The sequence below is a fragment of the Lampetra planeri genome, chromosome 6 (assembly GCF_965212315.1).
Source record: "Lampetra planeri chromosome 6, kcLamPlan1.2.h2, whole genome shotgun sequence".
NCBI classification, from domain to species: domain Eukaryota; kingdom Metazoa; phylum Chordata; class Hyperoartia; order Petromyzontiformes; family Petromyzontidae; genus Lampetra; species Lampetra planeri.
Window position 1 is genome coordinate 17,796,143 of NC_136112.1, and position 22,374 is coordinate 17,818,516.

At 49.1% G+C, this 22,374-nt stretch overlaps 1 long non-coding RNA gene across 1 annotated transcript in view; it reads right to left on the bottom strand.

Moving 5' to 3' along the window:
• Window positions 1-22,374, bottom strand: part of LOC144719637 (uncharacterized) — a 52,808-nt gene that overhangs the window by 16,789 nt on the left and 13,645 nt on the right. The gene's annotated exons all lie outside the window — the stretch shown is intronic.

Here is a 22,374-nt window from a genome sequence, read left to right on the forward strand (position 1 = left end):
CCCCACCACATCGTCCGGGCCACGGGCCCCATCTCATCTCAACGCCGACAACGAAGAAGTTTTCGTCATCTAGCATGACGAGAATCGCGAGGTAGCGACGTGCTGCTACAAGCCGAGGTATGCACCACCTGAGAAGAATCGCTACCCTGAGTCGCCGAGCTGCGAGTGAAGCCAACAAAGACGCCAACGTCCACCCTGCCACGAACGAAGCATCGCTCCTCGTCAGAGTGACGACCAGCAAACAGCCCGCAGGAAAGGCGGAGATCGCTGAACGAGCGACACCGTGCGCCACCTTGCGCCCCCGTGCGCCCCCGTGCGCCACCTTGCGCCACCGTGCGCCACCTTGCGCCACCTTGCGCCACCGTGCGCCACCTTGCGCCAACTTGCGCCAAGCGAGCGCCAAGCGAGCGCCACCGCGCGCCACCGAGCGACAACGAGCGACACCCAGATCGACCCGCATCAACCAAAACCGACTCGTCATCCCGCCGTGGAGAAAAAGAGTCACAGTCTTCTGAACGAGCGCCGCCGCTCACCTCATCGCGGAGAAAGTGTCAGCTGCAGCTCGCACAGACGGCAGAGAGGTTGTATCGCTCCCCACATACAGACTCAAGGAAACACAGAGAAAATCTTGTCAAACCAGTTTCCTTTGTCATTGAGCCTCGCCGAAGAATTAATTAAAACAGAGCCAGATTAGCTCTCCCGCAACACGCCTCACCCACCATTGTGTCAAACATTCCGTTAAAAAGGATTTGGTACTTGTCGATGAATCTATTGACATGTACTTTCGCTTCTTGGGTATAATAAGTGCCATATTACCGCCATACGAAATGTGTCATGCTTGTTTCAAACTCGGCCAGTCGCCGATTGTGATCAATACGAAAACGAACTAATGAGATGCCTGGTTGTTAGGAGGGTTTAGTCATTCAGTTAGTTAAATGGATAAGAGTTTTGAGTTATTCATTCATGTTAGTCAAACGCATAGTCTCGTAATTGCATAAGAATTTTTGTTATTCATATTAATCGAATGCATGATATCGCAAATGCATAAGTGTTTGGTTATTCATGAAATATTGACGCATGTTTGACCTGCATGATAGAATGTCACATGCTTGTTAGAATAAAATTGCTTAACACCAACTGTTCGAGTGATTCTTTCCAAATCCGTGCAAAACGATCTTATTCATAAGAGCTGTTACCTGCGATGAGATATGAAAATGGAGACCTAAAAATATCATAAACACACACTAAGATAATCGATAAACGTTTAATTGATGATAATCGTGTTATCCTGATTGATATAACACTGGATAAACGAAGCTGAGCCAAATTATCACAACTGCACACATTAACATCATCGCAAGCATCCGCATAAATTACTACGATTATCTCCGTGATTATCATAATTTATGCATATTAATACACACATTAACATAATTAATGCGATTTGCGCATTTTTCGGAAAATTATTAGTGTTTTGCATGGATGAAGGAATGAATCACCACGTGTTAACCAGAATATCGGGACCAAACATTGCATTGTGATTGTAAACGGGCGTAAAACAAAACAAAAAAACGCCCTCTGAGGTTAAAATCCAGAATAGCAAGTTGAAACAAAGACAGTGGAATTTAGATAAACCATATCGAACCGATTGTATCCTGTGATAAATGGTGTTAGAGGTACGCACACTGAATCGGAAAATAACAGGATAGCTCGAGTCAAACTGACCACACTCTGTGAGATAATTGTTTTATAAGTACTCTGAAAAGGAATGTCAAAGTAACTTCCGCCATACCTAAGATGTTAGGATTAAGAATAATTTTTGAATGGGTTACGGGATACGGGGAGCTCGTATTAAAACGTACCGACCAATCTGTTACAAAGCAGTACAGCCAGAGAGACATATGGGAAGGGAGCTGTATCGATAACACGAACACACCTCGGGGGAAACTAATTGACTGGATAAAAGGTAACGAAGGCGAACACGATGCAAAAACTGCAGAGAAGGCAGGACAGGACTCATGTCTTCTCACACAGGCATACATACAGGGATGGTGGAATAAAGAAAAATTTGGAAAGGAAACGGGAGAGAAATCGTCTCTAATAAACGAGGAAAAATGTCCTCACACCATCGTAAGGGAGGAGAAATCAGGGCTCGCGACACCAGCGAAACTCACAGACGTGGATCCACAGAATAAATATGGAAGTAACATTAAATCACACTCTTGGGTACGTGGACAGAGTCCAGGGACTAATCGCAAAAAAATTATGGATATCGAACAAAAAATCCTTGACAAACAGAAACCCTCACAATTCGAGAGAAGGGATGAAGATATACATATGCAAACAAAAACATGTGAGATTGACAACTTCACAGATAGAGGGAAGCAAAATGTTAAAGTAAAGTCGACAGGACGTGCTTCACTAAGGGCAGAGGCAAAAACTGAAGGGAAATGGCAACACGAGCGACACGGCACTGGGCGCGCACACAGAAAATGCACGCCACTTAAACACAAGCGACACAGCACAGACCAAAGTGACAGATTGCCTGATGATAACTTGTTTGATGATGACGCTGTCGGCAATCAACTTTCAGAATACCTATTCACCAGTAAAACCCTTAAATTGATGGACAAGGCTCTAGTCAGAATTCCCGATTTTGACCCCCACAATAAGACTATGGATATCCACACACATATCGCAACAGTAGAAGAGGAGGCAATGATTAGAGGGCTGAGGAGACGGGATGAAAAAGCGAGTTTGTTGAAACGGACCTTACATAAAGATTCTATCCCATGGGTAAAGTCACTACCACACAAGGTTAGAAATGATTTTAAACAACTGAGCCTGGCAGTGATTCGGAAGTTTGGAGAATATTCGACACTCACTGAAGGGTTTTATGCTGTAAAATCGATGACCCAGGGCATGGACCAAGATCCACGTGACTACCTCGTACAATTTAAAAGAGCGTATTACGCAGGCGATGTGAATCAATACCACGAAGGAGATAAAATGTTCCAAATTATATTTTTTGAATCCTTGAGCCCAGAGATTACAGAAAGGGTGAGAATGGTTTTGAATCCAGAAACCGCATCCTTACGCCGCATAGAGAGCAAGGCGTACATGGCATGGTTATACAGAGCTAAGAATCATAATTCGGATCCAGAACACAGGGAGAGGGATAAGGAACCCAGCCTCTCAGAGAGGAATAAAAATCACCGAACAGTCCCAGAATGCCTAGAAGAGCAAACACACACGCACCTGTGGCAAAATAAACCAGAGAGAGGTTGGCACGAGAATGAGAGCGGCACAAAGCCGAACATTCAGAGGAATCGCAGGAGGGGGAGGTTCAGAACAGAACCATACCAACACCCCATGCCACGACACACACAAGGTCAAAATCACCCACAGAGATGGCGAAGTAACAATCCAGAAAAAATTTGGCACCCAAATGGGAAAAACACTGGGCCAAAAAGGTACGAGAATCATAGGAGGGAGAGGTTCAGAACAGAACCATACCAACACCCCATGCCACGACACACACGAGGTCAAAATTACCCACAGAGATGGCGAAGTAACAATCCAAAAAAAATTTGGCACCCAAATGGGAAAAACACTGGGCCAAAAATGCAGGAGAATCGTAGGATGGGAGGTCAAACACAATCGATCCAATTCCGACCAATTCCTCCACCGGCTATACCAGGAGGGAATAGAGGAATAACACAGAATGCGGTCCAAATACATGATAAACAACCCACAGTGAGCGCGAGCGAGCGGCCAACACGCGCCCCACCCGCCGAGGTGTTAAATCCGGAGCTCAATGGGAAATACAGGCAGGCTGCAAGTGACAGGGCGGGCAAAAACGCGGACAGTGCTCCCGTAAATGACGCGCGGATCGAATACAAGGACGGGGTTGCATTGAAGCGTGATCGGACAGTACAAAGAGAGAACACAGAGACACGCCCTGAGGAGCGCAGGCGTGAGCCTTTGAATGGAAAATATCCAAGGGAAACCAAAATGTATGTGGATCGGAGTGCTAAAATGGAGACGAATGTTCATGACATATCGGGAATGGTGTTGAAATCTAACACACTCGTAAAAACAAAGAGGGCAACATTACGAGACACAGAATTAAATCGACACACTGACTCGGCAAGTGTGCATGTAATCGCAGAGAGAGCGAATGCCACGAACCAAGTGTCAAAGTGGGTCGTGTGCGCGAATTCTGGTTATGTGCAGCACAATTTTTCACCACACACTCCCACGACGCGAGAGAGTGGGAGAGGAAATTACGAAAACGAACCCGAAAACCGTGATCAAATTATCAAAGTGATAAGTGGTAAACCAGGCAACATGAGGAAGGTAACGCATAAATGCGTTCGAAACCGCTACCTAGCGTTTCCCAGGATTTAACAAAAACAAAATTGAATATTCGTCGGGGTTATGATGTATGAGAACCATGTAACTGGTGATATCAATGTTTAACGTGTCGTTATCTTCTTTGCTTAAAATGTAACCATATTTAGCAAAGACAAAAATGAATATTCGTCAGAGCTATGATGTATGAGAACCGATGTAACGCAAGAACGCAAGATCGATGTTTAACGTGTTGTTTATTTTCTTTGCTTATTTCACATGTAACCAGGTTAAGATTGTAATACGTGCACGCGCGTCGTAAGAAATAATCGCCGAGAGTAAGGGCGGCTGATGGGATGCATGACATAAAAAGGGGGCATTACTTTGTTTGAAAATTCGCCAGTGGCCAAATCGACCCCTGATAATTTTCAAAAGGGCGGACTGTTGGATATATGCCCCCCTTTTTAATTTTAAAATTAAAATTTTTTAAAGAATTTTTCTGCCAACATAGATAATATCGTTTTTTTTAATAGACACGGGGCAACGTGAGAACGGACACACCCCCACACTCCCACAGAGGCCTCCACACACTAGCACAGATGTGCGCACACCTCATTTCAAAGGAAAGAGGGCATGAAAGAGGGTAATCAAGATCACAAAACTCCCCGAATTTCACACAAGAGGACAAGGGAGGGAATTGCAAGCGGGGGGTTCTGGAAGAAACATCCTTTCGTAAAGAAAAAAAACCTTTGATAAGTACAAAACCAGGCCACGAAAAATATAATTATATTCTTAACAAAGGAACAACATTAACGATAAAAAAAACACAAACGGGTTTTGAACCAGTACAACTTAGCCATGGAGTAAGCAAACAGTATCCATCCTCACTCCAATTGAAAATCAGACTACAGTCTGCACCAGAATCGCGACTCATCATTGTTAATTAAATACTGACATTATTTACCTTTAAAGAATTTCTACACGGCCGGGCCGAAGCATCGAAGAACAATTATGGCATCTATTTCGCTCCAAAACAAAATTCCTAGCCGGGAGAGCAGATTAAATAATCACAAGAAGTCAAATAATAAGTACGGAATTAAAGTGAATATCCTAGGAGCTAACGGCGAATAAGGCTCTCAAAATTAACCAAACACAACGACCCAGGGGAAGCAGCAACACGACCGTCTTTGTCTTTCCGAGAAGATCTCCACACGCAGGCACAAAAGCGAGGAAATGACACCAATAAAACTCCCGGGCAATGGCTCAAAGGAAATTAACACGCTCTGGGAAATAAATAAATAAACGCATGCGCCGGGTGCTTCCACCGTGGAAACAACCGTCTTTGTCTTCCCACAACACGGACAGCAAAAATTGCACACGCAAGGAATAACATCTCCATGAGAGATCGGGTCACGATGAAACATCGGGAACACGGTTTCGGCATAACTGGGGCATAATGGAATAAGTCGCATTTCAACATCCAAACCAAAACAACTTAAGCTGTGTGAGACAAAAGATATGATCCCCGAGCGAGGGCGGAAATAATTAAGCTCGCTTAACGCGTAGGTTGTCGCGACAAATATTATTCAGTAACAAAAACATGGATTCGAATATCTCTTTTATATATATATAACTCGACGCGAATCATCGGTCTGGCTAATGGATATCTTCGTTGGCGCCGTCACGAGCCCCCCCCCCTTCCAGAACGACAACAGCTGTGTCTTCAGAGCTAATAAACACACGGACAAACACGCAAGCGAAACACACGGACGGACACACACACACAGGAAGGTTTTATGACAGACTTTGAACAACTCGGGAAACGGAGGGGATTTTCTCAATATAAGTCGGGGGAAAAATCCATTCAACTCACATCGTCAGGGCCTCTGGCCCCATCACAGATCGTCAGGGCCACGGGCCCCACCACAGATCATCCGGGCCACGGGCCCCAACACCGATCGCCAGGGCTCTGAGCCCCATCTCGTCGCCAGGGCTTCGACTCCACCACAGATCGTCAGGGCCTCTGGCCCCACCACATCGTCCGGGCCACGGGCCCCATCTCATCTCAACGCTGACAACGAAGAAGTTTTCGTCATCTAGCATGACGAGAATCGCGAGGTAGCGACGTGCTGCTACAAGCCGAGGTATGCACCACCTGAGAAGAATCGCTACCCTGAGTCGCCGAGCTGCGAGTGAAGCCAACAAAGACGCCAACGTCCACCCTGCCACGAACGAAGCATCGCTCCTCGTCAGAGTGACGACCAGCAAACAGCTCGCAGGAAAGGCGGAGATCGCTGAACGAGCGACACCGTGCGCCACCTTGCGCCACCTTGCGCCCCCGTGCGCCCCCATGCGCCACCTTGCGCCACCGTGCGCCACCTTGCGCCACCTTGCGCCACCGTGCGCCACCTTGCGCCACCTTGCGCCAAGCGAGCGCCAAGCGAGCGCCACCGCGCGCCACCGAGCGACAACGAGCGACACCCAGATCGACCCGCATCAACCAAAACCGACTCGTCATCCCGCCGTGGAGAAAAAGAGTCACAGTCTTCTGAACGAGCGCCGCCGCTCACCTCATCGCGGAGAAAGTGTCAGCTGCAGCTCGCACAGACGGCAGAGAGGTTGTATCGCTCCCCACATACAGACTCAAGGAAACACAGAGAAAATCTTGTCAAACCAGTTTCCTTTGTCATTGAGCCTCGCCGAAGAATTAATTAAAACAGAGCCAGATTAGCTCTCCCGCAACACGCCTCACCCACCATTGTGTCAAACATTCCGTTAAAAAGGATTTGGTACTTGTCGATGAATCTATTGACATGTACTTTCGCTTCTTGGGTATAATAAGTGCCATATTACCGCCATACGAAATGTGTCATGCTTGTTTCAAACTCGGCCAGTCGCCGATTGTGATCAATACGAAAACGAACTAATGAGATGCCTGGTTGTTAGGAGGGTTTAGTCATTCAGTTCGTTAAATGCATAAGAGTTTTGAGTTATTCATTCATGTTAGTCAAACGCATAGTCTCGTAATTGCATAAGAATTTTTGTTATTCATATTAATCGAATGCATGATATCGCAAATGCATAAGTGTTTGGTTATTCATGAATTATTGACGCATGTTTGACCTGCATGATAGAATGTCACATGCTTTTTAGAATAAAATTGCTTAACACCAACTGTTCGAGTGATTGTTTCCAAATCCGTGCAAAACGATCTTATTCATAAGAGCTGTTACCTGCGATGAGATATGAAAATGGAGACCACAAAATATCATAAACATACACTAAGATAATCGATACACGTTTAATTGATGATAATCGTGTTATCCTGATTGATATAACACTGGATAAACGAAGCTGAGCCAAATTATCACAACTGCACACATTAACATCATCGCAAGCATCCGCATAAATTACTACGATTATCTCCGTGATTATCATAATTTATGCATATTAATACACACATTAACATAATTAATGCGATTTGCGCATTTTTCGGAAAATTATTAATTTTTATGATTTTCATCAAAATTTCATAACTCCAACACATACAACAACCTTACCCTACATTGCTGGGGTCACAAAAAAGATCTCCAAAATCCTGATAAAACACAAGATCCAGGTCTGATTCAACACAGTACATAAAATCCGTGATCTGGTCCCGTCTGTAAAAGATGTGGTTCCAGACATACAGTACCCTGGCGTCTACAAATAAGTTGCCTCTGTGGTAGCAGTTACATTGGAAAAACCAAACGACATGTCTCGGACCGCATCCGTGAACATAAAGCAGACTTGAAACACGGTAGGACAAACACCTCAGCCATGGCAGATCACTGTTACAATTCAGTGGGCTCACATGGTATTGACTTCTCCAAGACAGAGGTTCTCTGCAAGCCATCTGGCTACCATGAGAGATTCGTTCATGAGGCGATGCACATATACAAACACAGAGACAATTTCAACCGAGAAGATGGATTCTGGCTTAGCAATCACTTCAGTGGTTATAGTAATTGGGTTCAGTTATTAAATAATACACATTTCAACGAACTACTAATCATAACAATTGACTGATTACTAATCTATTATATAATTACAATACCCCCCCCTCCGCCTCAAATCACTGCACCTGAATGAGTTAAATGATAACGTCACCCTGCTGCTGTATTTAAGACCGGGAGCAAGTGAGGGCTTCACTATTCTCGCAAATTGCCCGATGATGCTGGATGTAATTACCAGCGAAACGTCGTACTCAAAAATGGTAAATGTTGTGGATTCACTCTTCAACATACCGGTGGGCTAAAGCAGTGAACTACTTGTCTTTTGTCAACGTGACACTTTTTTACTGATTGGCCGTGTCGGGTGGTAGAGGGTTACGACACGTTTATAAATAACACGATCTTAACCCAAAAACGTTGATTATGAAAACTCCAAATTATACAGGCGTCAGGGTTGGGATCGAACCCACGAGCTCCTGTATACCAGACGAGGCTGTTAACATCTCTCCACCTTTGGGGGGAAGGGGGGGACCGATATCTATTATGCCATATGCATGTCCATTGCTGTTGTAATTCGTGTCTTGGTGTGAGCGGGGGCTTGTGTATGCATGAGTGTGCCCTGTGTATTTGTTTTGCCCTAGTGCTGCCCGACGTTCAGAGTCTGCGCGTGAGGACTCCCCATGAGGACATCTCTCCTCTGGGCGCCTCCGCGCTGCTCAACTGCTCCTACTCCTGCGGCATGGACAGAGTGCGGGACACGGTGGTCGAGTGGTGGAAGGACAGCGGCACCAACAGCGAGAAGGCAGGGAGTTGTGTCGTGTAAGATGTGACGACCAGTAGCGGGGGAACGAGCGCCAGGTCAGGGGGTGCATTGCCCCCCACCCTCTGGTGGCCAAGCTACGAGTTGGGGCCTCCTTGATAACCACTTTGAAATATGTTTTTAACAACAGTGAAAAGACCAACAACATTTAAAACTCGGTTTAAATTATATTTTTTAATGAAAATGCTTTCATTTACGTTCCACGTGAGCGTGAGGATGTTGTGGTGCCACAGCAACGGAGCAACTCCGCCGGCGCCGCCATCCCCTCGCACGCCTCAAAACAAACGCACGCACACCCCCACTAGCAACAACAACAACCGCCATTCGCCACTAAGTGGCAGTGACGTCACCACCACGCTTGTGCCAGGCCATGTGCACCTTGAGGCCACGTGAAGTGTCGAACGCCCGCTGGCAGGAGGTCACGAAGCAGACCCAGGTGCCACGGGTCGACTGAGCGAGATGACTGGCAGATGCACCACCTGTGCCGCCTACTGTACCAACTTGCTATGCTTTAGCCACCCGGCGCTCCGCTCGTTGTTGTGAGCATCGCTCCTCCGCCCTCCGTTGTTGTTGGAGGGCGACTGCCTCCAACTGCCCAGTAGCGTCCTTCACGAGCCTCCTCCACAGAGGCTGATCTTGACACCGCTGGTACCAGTCATCGGCAAGTCCACTCAGCTCCACGTCCTCCTGTACCACATCACTCCATCTCTTCTCTAGCCCGTGCCGCGCCCGTTTAGCCCCCTCGATCCGGCCGAACAAAAGCTGTTTAGGCATGCGGTAGCTGGGCATGCGGGCTACATGACCCAGCCAACGCAGCCTTGCCTGCCGGAGGAGCTCACCGATGGGACTTTGCCCAGATCTTTCAAGGATTTGTGAGCTCCACCCACAATCCAGCCTGGTTAAACCCAGGATGGATCGTAGGCAGGCCAGCCTAAATGTTTCCAACCGGTGACGATGCTCCATTAGGGGGGGTCCAGGTTTCGCAAGCGTAGAGAAGGGAGGGAATGACTGTGGCCGAGAAGACCTGAAGCTTCGTGCGCAGCAACAAACCAGGTAGCTTCCACACAGCGTTACGCAACCGATGAAAAGATATTGCCGCTCGATTGATTCGGAGTGAGAGCTCTGCTGTTAAACTGGAGCCGGTCGTAAGCACACTGCCCAGGTATGAGAAACTCTCCACTCTCTCCACTACTGCCCCATCACCGATTGGGAGTTGTGGGGGTGGAGTGTCCGATGGTACAAAATACCCAGGCAGGTGCTTAGTTTTGGTGGGGCTGATGGTAAGGCCCCACCTCTTAGTGGCACGCTCCAGTCTCAGCAGCAGCATCTGGAACTCCTCTTCTGAATGAGCAGCTATTACCAAATCATCAGCATACATAACGTGGTTGACCAATAGGGAGCCATCCCTTGATCGCACCCGGGCGTCGATCAGCCTCCCATTATATCTGTACCAAATGGAAATTCCCCCGGTACAGCTATTGAGGGCTTCACGAACTACACGGTCAAAATAGATGTTAAATAATGTGGGAGCCAGAGGACATCCCTGTCGCACCCCAAAGTGTACAAGGAATGGCTCCGACTCCCGGTCAAGTAGTTTTACCTGGGCCCACTCACCATCATGAAGGTCCTTAATGATCGTGAGCAGAGGGTCAGGGACTCCGAAAGCACGAAGAACAACCCAGAGACCAGGCCTACTGATGGTATCATAGGTCTTGACCAGGTCAATAAAGCAGAGATGTAGGTCTTGTTGGAATTCCCTACACCTCTGCTGTAGCAGACAGACAGAAAATATGGCATCTGTGCAGGACCGCCCTTTCCTCAAACCGCATTGGGGCTCCGCAAACCTCTCTTCAGCGTGCCTAGCAAGGCGATGTTGAATAATCCTTGCCAGGACCTTTCCCGGCACACTGAGGAGTGAGATGCCCCTGTAGTTGTTACAGTCTGTGCGGTCCCCCTTCTTAAAGAGGGGGACCACCAGGGCATCCTTCCAATCCTGCGGAACCCGTACAGTGGCCCAGACTATTGTTATGATGTCATATAGGGCAGTCTGTGCACAAACGCCACCCTCCCTCAGCATTTCGCTTGGGAGATCATCTCTGCCCGGTGCCTTTCCTGGTCTCAGACTCCGGATCGCCTTTAGTACTTCCTCAACAGATGGCACCTCAGCCAGCCACTCACAGGGGGTGACCTCTTTCAATATTTGAGGCACCGCAGCCTCAGCAGGGTTATCCCCACTTTGTGCCATGATGTTTTCCTGGCGGAGGGATTTCCCCTCCCCCAGGACCTCACAGAAATGCTCAGCAAATCTGCAAACCTATTCATGGGGGTCGGATATTAGATCACCGTCTTTTCCCCTAATGATGGTAATAGGTGTGGCGCTGCAGGTTACTTTTTTGATGGAGTTAAATAGTTAATTGTGATCGCGGGCCACTGAGGCAGACTCCATCTCCTCAGCAACCCGCGACCACCACCCATCCTTGCAGCGCCTTACGGCTCTCCGAACCTCCGAGCGAAGGCCGCGGTAAACTTCCTCATTCTCGGACGTAGGATGCTATAGCCAATGAGAGTGGGCCTGTCGCTTTTTCTCAACTAACCTGAACACCTCCTCTGTCAGCCACGGTTTCTGGGGAGGTCTGGACCACGTACCCAAAGCAGCCATTGCAGCTGCATGAGTCACAGTCCTAAACCTTGCCCATTTACCCTCGACATCAGGAGGAGTGGGGGACGATGCCAACCCCAGTTGCAAGCGATGATGACATTCTCGCTTGCAACTTTCATCAGCTAACTGAGACCAGGCCACTTTTGGTTGGAATGGGGTCCTGGGTGTACACCCACCACCGGAGTGGAAGAATGGCAGGCGAATCTTACAGATGACTAGTCGATGGTCAGAGGGCAGATCAGCTCCAGGATAAGTCCTGGTGTCAAGGACATGGGCTCGCATCCACTGGTCCGTCACTATGTAGTCCAGCAGATGTTCTTGTTTGGACCCGGCATGTATCCATGATGTTGTGTGGATGCGCCGATGCTGGAAGAGCGTGTTGGTAATTACAAGCCCATGGGTTGCACAACAATCTAGCAGCCTCCTACTGTTGTTATTGAGCTGATCTGGCCTATGCCTTCCAATCACTCCAGACCAGGTGCCAGCATCATGACTAACTCGGGCATTGAAGTCACCCAACAAGATGACTCTGTCCCGAGTGGCCACTTTAGCCAGCACCTGTGACAGGAGGTCATAGAAGGCATCTGACTCATTGGCTTTGCCTGCATCCCTCCATGGATGTTCGTCTTCGGTGGGGGCATAAGTAACCACGACCACCACTCCTCGCCTCCGGTTGATGGGAAGGCGAGCCCAAAGTATCCTGGGGCTTACAGCTTCCCACACCTCACCGCCACGCTCCCACGCCCCCTTCATTCTTTTGTTCAGAAGAAGAGCCACACCCTGTTGTTTGGCAGTCTCCTGCCCCGAGTGGAGGACTGTCCACCCCTCATAGTGGCAGGAGCCAGAACCAGTCCACCGGACCTCCTGAATGCCACAGAGATCCAGGCGGTAACGGTCCAGCTCCCGACAAAGGAGTGGCAGCCCCTCCTCCACAGTGAGCATTCGAACATTCCACGTGGCCATCCGTAGTGGTTTTTCGTTGTTTCTGGATGAGCCCCGAGGGTGAAGATTCAATCTCCTGGCTCCGCCAATTGGGGTTTGGCCAGGAGACGTCATAGAAGCCTGTCCCCCCGGGGCCTCCAGCACAAGCTTATTTGTTACATATTTACGTTTCATTCATAGTTTAGTGGTAATGAATTGAGGGTGAAGGAGTTATCAGCCCCTCGCACCCGTCCAGAGCCCCCGTTTAGCCACTGTGGTGGTCGCAGACGCCATGAGGGGAGAGGCCAATGGGCATTGGCCCTCCCCCCACAGCGCTGTTCACGACAGTGTTGCCCATCCAGCACCGCGAGTAGGTAGGGGGTTGTTTTGCCAGACAACCCCCACTAAACACACACACGCACCCACGTAGGGTCTTGTGGGGTGGTCACCTGCTACCATGGGTTTTTACCCGAGGGGCCCCTAGCGGGGATGTCCCATGGTTTCCCATTGCCAGGAGATTGGCCGACCCCCCCCAGGCCAAATTACATTGCGGCCCACGTGAATTGGCTTAAAATTGTATGGGCGCAACGAAGATCACTGGGCTAACTGCAATGAGATGCTCACATCATAGGGAGATAGGGCCTCGAGGGCAAACACTCCGCAAGCAGCGCATAAGAGGAGGTGGGAGGGAAATTCCTGGATGACTACAGCTGTGTATTCCGTGGGACGGCCACCCCGACGGGGGCGTAGACAATGGATCAAGGCATAATGGGAAGCAACGCTCCAGGCAGGGGCGGGGCATTGATTTAAAATCGAAAGGTAGGTGCCTGACTAGCTGTGCAGGATAACACCACGTGACCCTGGATCTTTGGATTCCGAGTACATAAAAGGAGGGGGTGGAAAAACGTTGAGTAGTTCTCCTCCAGCCGTTCAGCTGCCCGGTCCGACTCCCAGCCACTCGCAGCGTCCGAGAGACGCTGGCGAGTGCTGCTATGACACGACCACAGGTAGAGACCTCTCGGATCCTCGTCCCTACGACTCCAACCGCGTCCGTGCGACACCGCGAGTGCGTCTGCGAGGTGAGAAGTAGAGTGAGGGTACATCCAGGGATTGAATAGGGATAGGCTAGGCGCTGCTCGCAGAATATTTACTCCGGGCCGCACAGGGTTTTCCATAGATGCGCCATTAATAAACTTCAGTTCAGAAGATCGGTGTAGTGTGATTTCTGTGTGTGTGGGTGAACTTCGGCGTGGTGTCTGTGATTTTTGATTGAAGCGACTGCGTGCGGGGAAGGGTGCGTGGGAGAGCGAGCGCGGGGCTGCACGGTGTCAGCACGAGGTTGGTGTGTCAGGTGCGCATCTATTACCATCTATACGACCATCATCGTTTACGCGTGCTTCCGCTTGCGTGCGTGTTTGCACAGCGCACTTTATGCGGCGCATTTACACGGTAAAATTTTAACCCGTAAAAACAAAGTTTTTCACTATAAATCCTTTATATGCGTGTTCAATAGGCCACAACCCAGCCCACATTGGTCTTTGAAACGGGCGGCTAGAGTCCTCTCGTCCTCTGGCTTGAGATGGCTGCCACATATGGGTCAGATGATTGCCTGCCACCATTAAGCAATTGGTAATTAAATATTATTTTTTTTTAGCAAAAAAGTGTAACATTTTGGAAAAAAATTTCACGAAAAGAAATTGTCACGCACAACGAGTCTGTGTGCAAAATGTCAGCTCGATTGGATCACGGGAAGTGGGTTAAAAAACGACCGAAAGATTTGCACGGTCGTAAGCGCGCAAGCAAGTGAACTTAATATAAAGGATTTAAAAATAGCCTTAACAGCGAGACGTGCACCCAGGGTCCCGCCGCAGGTCATCTCCTTCTTTTCGTTTACATCAGTAGTGGTAGGGTAGGGGTGCATATTCATACAGCCCTGTTCTAGCCGTCCCCTGCCCGCTAGCATTAGCATCTGTTTGCACAGCGGATTAAGGCCGACCCACAGGAGGGGAGAGGGGCGCGTGCATATTCACACGGCTATTTTTGGCACTAGCCGTGGTGGGCGACGTGCGCCTGCATGGGCACGCGCATGCACGCAGCCACCTCCGCATTAGTGGTGTTGTACGTGGGTAGTGTGTGGGATAACTCCGGGCGGTGGTGAGCCAACCACTTAGCCATGTCCCTCAGAGAGGGCGCTGGTGCGGGGGGGGGGGGCGATCACTCGATCGGCGGGGGCCCGGTGAGAAGTGGCCGAGGAGGAGGGGGGAGTGGAGGAGGTGGGCATCAGCCCCTACAGTGTGATTAGGCAAGAGGAGCCGGCATATATAATAGCCTAGGTACGACTGGGCGTGACAAATCAAATATCGGGGCCTCACTTGACCTATTGTCAGCACTCCCTGAGCTGATAATGTCGTTACTTCACCACTGGTGACAACTAATCAGGCAGGGTGTTTACCAGTGATGGGATTAGGCTGACACTGGGCGATTGGTAACTGGCTAGTTGTCAATATCAGTCTAAACCAGGTAACAGGAACCTGTGTTGGAATGTTTTGTTCTCTACCCTATTATTTTCTTGTCTATCTTCTTGCCTCCTTCTAGGTTATCAATCTGTCTGTCTCTGTTCATGTACAGGTGCTGGTGATGGACGGTGCAACGCGGCTGTGCAACGAGCGCTCCAAGTGATCGGGGAATGTCAGTACCTGCAACGCGTCCATCATAATAACGGGAGTCACGGACTCTGACTCGGGGACGTATCACTGTGACGTCCTCTTACTTCCAATGTATAAAGAGGGCAAGAGTAAATTGACGCTTCGAGTTTAAAGGTCGGCAAGTGAGCTCAAGAACCCTCGACGAGTGAGAAGCAGCAAATCATTAAATTAGCTGAGCATTACGGCTGTACAAAGATAATGTCGTGATTATATGTTTCTCTCTTCGCGAAAACGGTCGGTTAATTCCAAACCCGGACGCAATTGAGAGTTGACCGTGTACGTTACCGATGACAATCAGTCCAGCATTACGATAACTAGATGTTATTTTCACGAGCGTCGTCGATATGTGTATTTTGAAAATATGTCCATCACTTGGAAGGCGGGGACGGGGTTGTTGCTTCTGAGTCCATGTGCCCCCCGTGCCCCAACACCGCTCGCGTATCTTATCTCTCCGACGCACCTCTGATCACCCCGGTTCGCCAGGCACGGTGTGAAATAAGTTGAACATACAATAAAGGCAATACAGGCGTGTCTCACTTAACGAGCGAGATACATTCCGCGAAAATTGCTCAGTAAGTGAAAAGTGGTTAGACGATCATCGTTTTCCCGATGACTCTTATGTTAAAAGATGGGCTACGTTTCAGTCAAATAATGTTCCACTCTTGAACAACCTTTGGGGAGCTAGCACCACGCCCTGCCGCCTTTATCTCCCTAGTGGCGATGTTGCCACACCGTACCAGGTACCCATTGGAAGCATAATCGACCTAAGGGAGGCCCAGCACCCGTTCAGATGATTGTCACTGGTGTTGACCGCTAGCGGGAATCTAACTCTGAAGGCCGGATCCGAAACACCGCGGGCAAACCACTACACTACTTCTCCCCACACCCACTAATCCCTCCTGCCCCCCAGCCCTCCCGTCACCCACCCATTACAGTGCCACCACGAGGCCCGCCTCCCCCACACGACAAAACATGCTGCACTGAGTAGAGCACAGCTGGTAAACAAACAGCTGCGGGCCACTGTGCGCCCTCTGCCGTCACGGGATGCATATTTATCGATCGATAAGTGATTTTTTTTCTCGTTTTGCAAAAAAATGGGTCTAAAGTCAAAGCGAATTGTAGAAAAAACTCTCGTTAAACTCGTTACTCCAGGACCACTCTCAGTCTCACCACCATCTTCTGGTGTTAGGTCTTCCGCTTGGTCACTCACCACTGGGTCCCAGTCCCATGATTGTCTCAATAAGGTTACCTCTTCAATCCTGCAAGAGTGAAACATCCATCACTGCCTCGCCTCCCAGCTACATCTTTGACATGTCTTTGTTACGCGTTCTTGCTCCAACATCAAACTTGCTTACACTGTCCTGCTAAGCAATTCCTATCTTCCGCTACAAGCAGGTTGATTTGTTATATGCTCATTCATCTGTGGCAACATTTAATGGACTAACAAGTTGGATCCCACACCTCTGATTAGCACGGTTGGCAACATACGGTACGAAAGAAGTTCAACACATACACACCACCAAGACTTTATGGGCTACCAAAAATTCACAAACCTGATGTCCTATTAAGACCCATAGTACAATAGGCTCTGCCACGTACAAATTAGCACAATACGTAACGAAACAAATACAGCCCTACATCGGTAGGACCTCTTCGTAAAAAAAACTCTGAACATCTCGTAAATATAATGAAAGATATTAAGCTTAATCCTAATGGTATTCTCGTAAGTTTGTATGTGACATCTGTCCACGAGAGTTCCGGTCAACGAGCCAATTAAATTACTCGACACTCTGATAACGAACAAAGGTTTAGCCAAAGATATCCCAAGACTAGCTGAACACTGTCTAAAGATGACCTACTTCTTGTGGCAAGGTGACTTCTATAAAGATAAAAGGAGCAGCAATGGGCTCTCCCTTGTCTCCTGTGGTAGCGAATTTGTATATGGAAGATTTTGAAACAAAAACAATAGCTTTTTTCGATTTAAAGCTTTCGTGACTGCAGGGATTCATCTTCTTGGTTCTTTCGGTAAAGTCACGTAAAAGGGAAGTAATAAAATAATAAAAATAAAACATAATAAAATAAAATAATTCTCACGACGTTTCGGCTACAACGCAAGCGGCTACAACGCAAGCAGCCGTCTTCACCTGAAGACGGCTGCTTGCGTTGTAGCCGAAACGTCGTGAGAATTATTTTATTTTATTATATTTTATTTTTATTATTTTATTACTTCCCTTCTACGTGACTTTACCGAAAGAACCAAGAAGAAAAAACAATAGCTTCAAGCACACTAAAATAATCTGCTTGGTTTAGATATGTGGATGACACATTTGTGGTCTGGCCACAAGGCAACGATACACTGAACGCATCTCAACTCGCAAAACCCATCCATCCAGTTCACCATGGAAGTGGAAGCTGACAGAACTCTACCATTTCTGAATATTCTGCACGGACGGGGTGGAAATGGTAAAATAACACACGGTGTTTACCGAAATAAAACACATACTGACGCAGGGGCGGTTTCTTCATTAGGGCGATTGGGCGACGCACCACCAATGTCATTCAACCACAGTCACGCTAGCCGTCACTGCCTCTGGATATAGTCCAATCAGCGTCATGTCACGTTCTGTGGAGTACCGCCTCTTTTTGGGCGATTTCACTCCGGCTGAGAATCGCCCCGAGTGGTCCCATAGACTTACATTCAAAGATGTTTTTTTTCGAACGGGGGGCGCTGCAATGCATTCTCTATGGCTTCCGGGAGGGCTCGCACTAACGTGCTTACGTCATCATACGTAAGCACGTTGCATCCAACAATATTATTTGTCGCCACCTAGTGGAATCTTTAATAAAAGAAACTTGAGTAGATTGTATTAATAGTGAGTATAGAAACAAACAAGATGTATTGTAAGAGTCACTTTATTTTTCATTAATATTAAAGAAGTGAAGTTGCCTTTACATGCTTAAGCTGTTAATTTATCCTTTGCATGGGTGGACCTTATCCTTATAAATCATCCAGACATGTGCCCCCCTGAGAGATTTTGCAGGAGCCGCCACTGTACTGACGCCTATCTGAATGCAGAGTCACACCATCACCCCGCATAGAAATCTCCTCTTATCAAGACGCTCATTCATCGAGCTAAGAAAGTGTTAGATGATGACAGTCTGAGAAGTGAAATTCAACATGTTAAAGAAGCCCTGCAAATTAATGGTTATAATGATCCACAAATAAACAGGGCATTGAATACCAAAAACAAATAAACAAACAAGAGCATTGAAACTGCCCAAGTAATTAAAACGATCAAAATACTGTACATTGCGGGAGTCACTGATAAACTAGCCAGATGTTTGGAAAAACAAAACATCCGAGTCAGATTTGGCACGGTACATACAATACAGAATCTAATATCTGCTACAAAAGATGTATTACCGAAGCTATCAACAGAAGGTGTGTACAGGATTAACTGCACGTGTGGTAAATGTTATGTTGGGCAAACAGGATGAATGATCAGTACAAGACTAAATGAACATGAGAGAAATATTAAATTATCCCAAATGCAACTGTCAGCAGTAGCAGAACCGTGTGCCGACAAGGACACTCAATTGATTTAGATAATGTTGAAGTTGTGTGCAAAACTAGCTACTACTGGCCAAGACTAATTAGAGAATCTATCGAAATTGGAAGAAATCAAAATAACTTTAACCGTTCGGATAGCTACCGTCTTAGTGCTGCATGGAAGCGAATCATCAATTAATACATTGTTTAAATGCATGTCTACAAAGGGCAGCGTACTTAAATAGCGCAAAAGGGTGGTCAACACATCTACGCCTCTATATAAGGAACAAAACAGTAAGACTTCTCCACAAATCTGGCTGTTGCCTGATGAAGCTAGTTGTAATTACTGGTGAAACGTCGTACTTGGTTTGTAAATGTTGTGGCTTGGTTCTCCAACACACTGGTGTGCTGTACTAGTGACGAATTGGCATGTTGTTTACGTGACAACCCTTACTAGATGGCTGTGTCGGGTGGTGGTGCGTTTTAACGACACATATATTTACACGATCTAACGCAAAAACCTCTATTATGGATGATATTGGTCGCGAAAGCCTACGTGTTAAACAGATACTGATGTAATGGCAGGGTGGCATCTGCTGGCCTGAAGGGGTAATTATGTGGGGGCCGTTGGCCCCCGAGATCCCTCCCTCCATCATCCCCTATTCCGTTTGTTACCCCACCTCCCTAATACCCGCTAGGGTTTCGCCGGCCTTCGAACGCGACGCCCTTACCCATACGGCTTCACGCAGCGCTCCCACGCTGCAAGCATACGTGCGCACGGCATCATCAATCAAACGCCATACTCCCCCTCTTTACGCCGCTACATACAGCTCTCGCACGCTGCGAGTGTGCGCCCGTCTACAGCCCTGGGCGGCACTCGCCTCCACGTCGAATACCCACGTTACCAAATGGCACCCGTATCCGACACGTAACGAATGTATGCGCACTCACGCACACAGCTCCCAGCGGCACTCGCTCAACACTGACCACTCACGTTAGGATCGCGCACCTGTATCACACACGGAGTGAACACACGCGACACCCACCCTCACGTCGCTCTGCGCAGCGCTCCCCCGAGGCGAGCCGCAGCACTACACTCACCCCTGACTACTCGCGTTATGATCGCGCACCTGTATCGCACACGTCGTGAACGTGCGCGCACACACATACAGCTCCACACACGATACCCACTCTTGCGCCGCTCTGGCCGCTCACGTTACGATCGCGCACCTGGGGTACGCCGATTACGCACGCCGAGAGCTTACGCAAGTAACGAGCACACGCAAGCGGGGCACACGCCGACACGACGACTCGTCCCCTCCCCCACTCGCGCGTGCACGTCAACACAAGTATCGTACAAGGACGATTCTCCTCTCACACGGCTGCGTAGTCACGCCAACACACAAAAGTGCTCTCCCCGGGCGTTAACCCACACACCTCCGTACCCGCACAATCGTACAAAGACCACGGCCTTTACGCATACAACGACCACACACCCGCGAATGCAGTGCACGCTAATACCCCGTTCAAAAACACCCAACAACACGGTTCCGTTACTACGCTCGAGATTTTATTAGCCCTTGTTAACCCACCGAGCCACCCGTGTGTGTGTGCGGGCCAGCAAGGCGCTCCTAACCCACTCTTTGGTGGCGTGCAGCCCTACTCTATGCTGCGCCCTCCGCTAAACCGCTTTCCTACCCGTCCTTACCCCGAACTAACCCTCTCCCACGGATCCTACTCTCCGCTCTGAGGTGTTGTAAGGCGCGCAACACGATACCGTCTGCAGTCCCTGGTGACCTTGCGGCGCTCAGATCGTCCTGCAGACAATCTAGCGGCTCGCCCGATGACTCCTTCGTCGCCGACTCCGTGTCCAAACTCCAGAAGAAGAGACTTCCCTACTGCCCCTGCGTTTTCTTTTAAGCTATCCACATCAAAGGCTAGGCGCCCCCGTCCCGACCGCCTTGGTCTCTCGACCAATCCTGAGCCTAGGATTTCCCGCTCTTTTGCGATCCCGCCGGCCTTTGACCTTTCGACCAATCAGTCGTCCCGGGTCCTGATCCCAGCTATCTGCCCTGCTGACCCCGTGTTTGTGTTTGTATGCGTTTCTAACTGCGGGGCTCTCTGAGCTCGCCGTGGTCGTGCGATCTCAAATCTGCCCACGGCGCCGCAGTGTTACTTGGCCTGGGAAGGGTCCTGTCCAATTCCCTGGCCCTGAGAAACCGTGGGGTAACCCCCCTAGGGGGCCCTCGGGTGAAAACTCAGGGTAGGTGACCCGACCACGAGGCCCTACGTGGGTGCGGGTGCGTGTTTATGTGGGGGGGGTGATGGGGGGCAGTGCGGCGGTGGAAGCCGGGCGGCTCCCTGGCTCGGCAGAGCGGCCCCGTCGCTGTGGCACCACAATTACGGTTATAGCTGCATTACATAATGCCTTATTATGAAGGGGCGTATCTGGGGTAAGGGTCAAGGGTGGAGTTAGTCAAGAAGCTCCGGGAACCATCCCGAAGGGTCTAGGGCAGGGGTCGGCAACCAAAATAACAAGAAGAGCCATTTCTTTCCAATTCGGTACAAAATTCAGTATTTCAAGAGCCGCAATGCATCTGAGTACATACTGTACATACGTACATATCGTCAAGAAGCAGCCCGTAAAGAGCCGCATGCGGCTCCGGAGCCGTAGGTTGCCGACCCCTGGTCTAGGGGGTTCTAGAAGGGGGGCGTGGCACCAAACCAAAGGTTCGGTGCTGTTAGTGTGGGGTCTGGGTCCTGGTTGCGTTGCTGCTCATCGTCATCTCTTCGTCTTCGACCACGTGGCTGTTCTTCCGCGATACCAGCTCCGTCTCCGCCGCTACGCTAGTCAACCAGCCAGTGTAGTGCAGGACAAAAATGTACTGCGTGTTTGGACAGCCAAGGTGAAGCCGCATTACAAAGTGTATCGCCCTGTGCTCTTAATATATAAGACGCCTTCTACTCGACGTGTCGGAAGTCGCTCACTATGCTAATATAATCAGTAGATACTAATGTAGTGACATAAGAAGGGAGGGGCTGCTGGAGGTGCTGGGTTCCCAGGGGGTCCAGACGCTTAAGCCTCTGGGCACCAGGCGTTGGGTTCCTAGGGAGTCCAGACGCTTAAGCCTCTGGGCGCCGCCAACGTGGGGGGGGGCTGTGTGTGCTCTGTGGGATGTCTGGTGGCGCACACGGCCCCACCCCTCATTGGACCAGGCATAAAAGGAGAGCTCCCTGGACGATCGGGGCCCAGTTGTAACTCAAGACCCACGACCAGCCATCTGAAGACCCTGGGATGTTGTGAGAGCGAGTGGTGGGACTCTGGAACTCCCGACTCTACGACCTTGTGAGGGCGAGTTTCAGAGCGTAGCCAG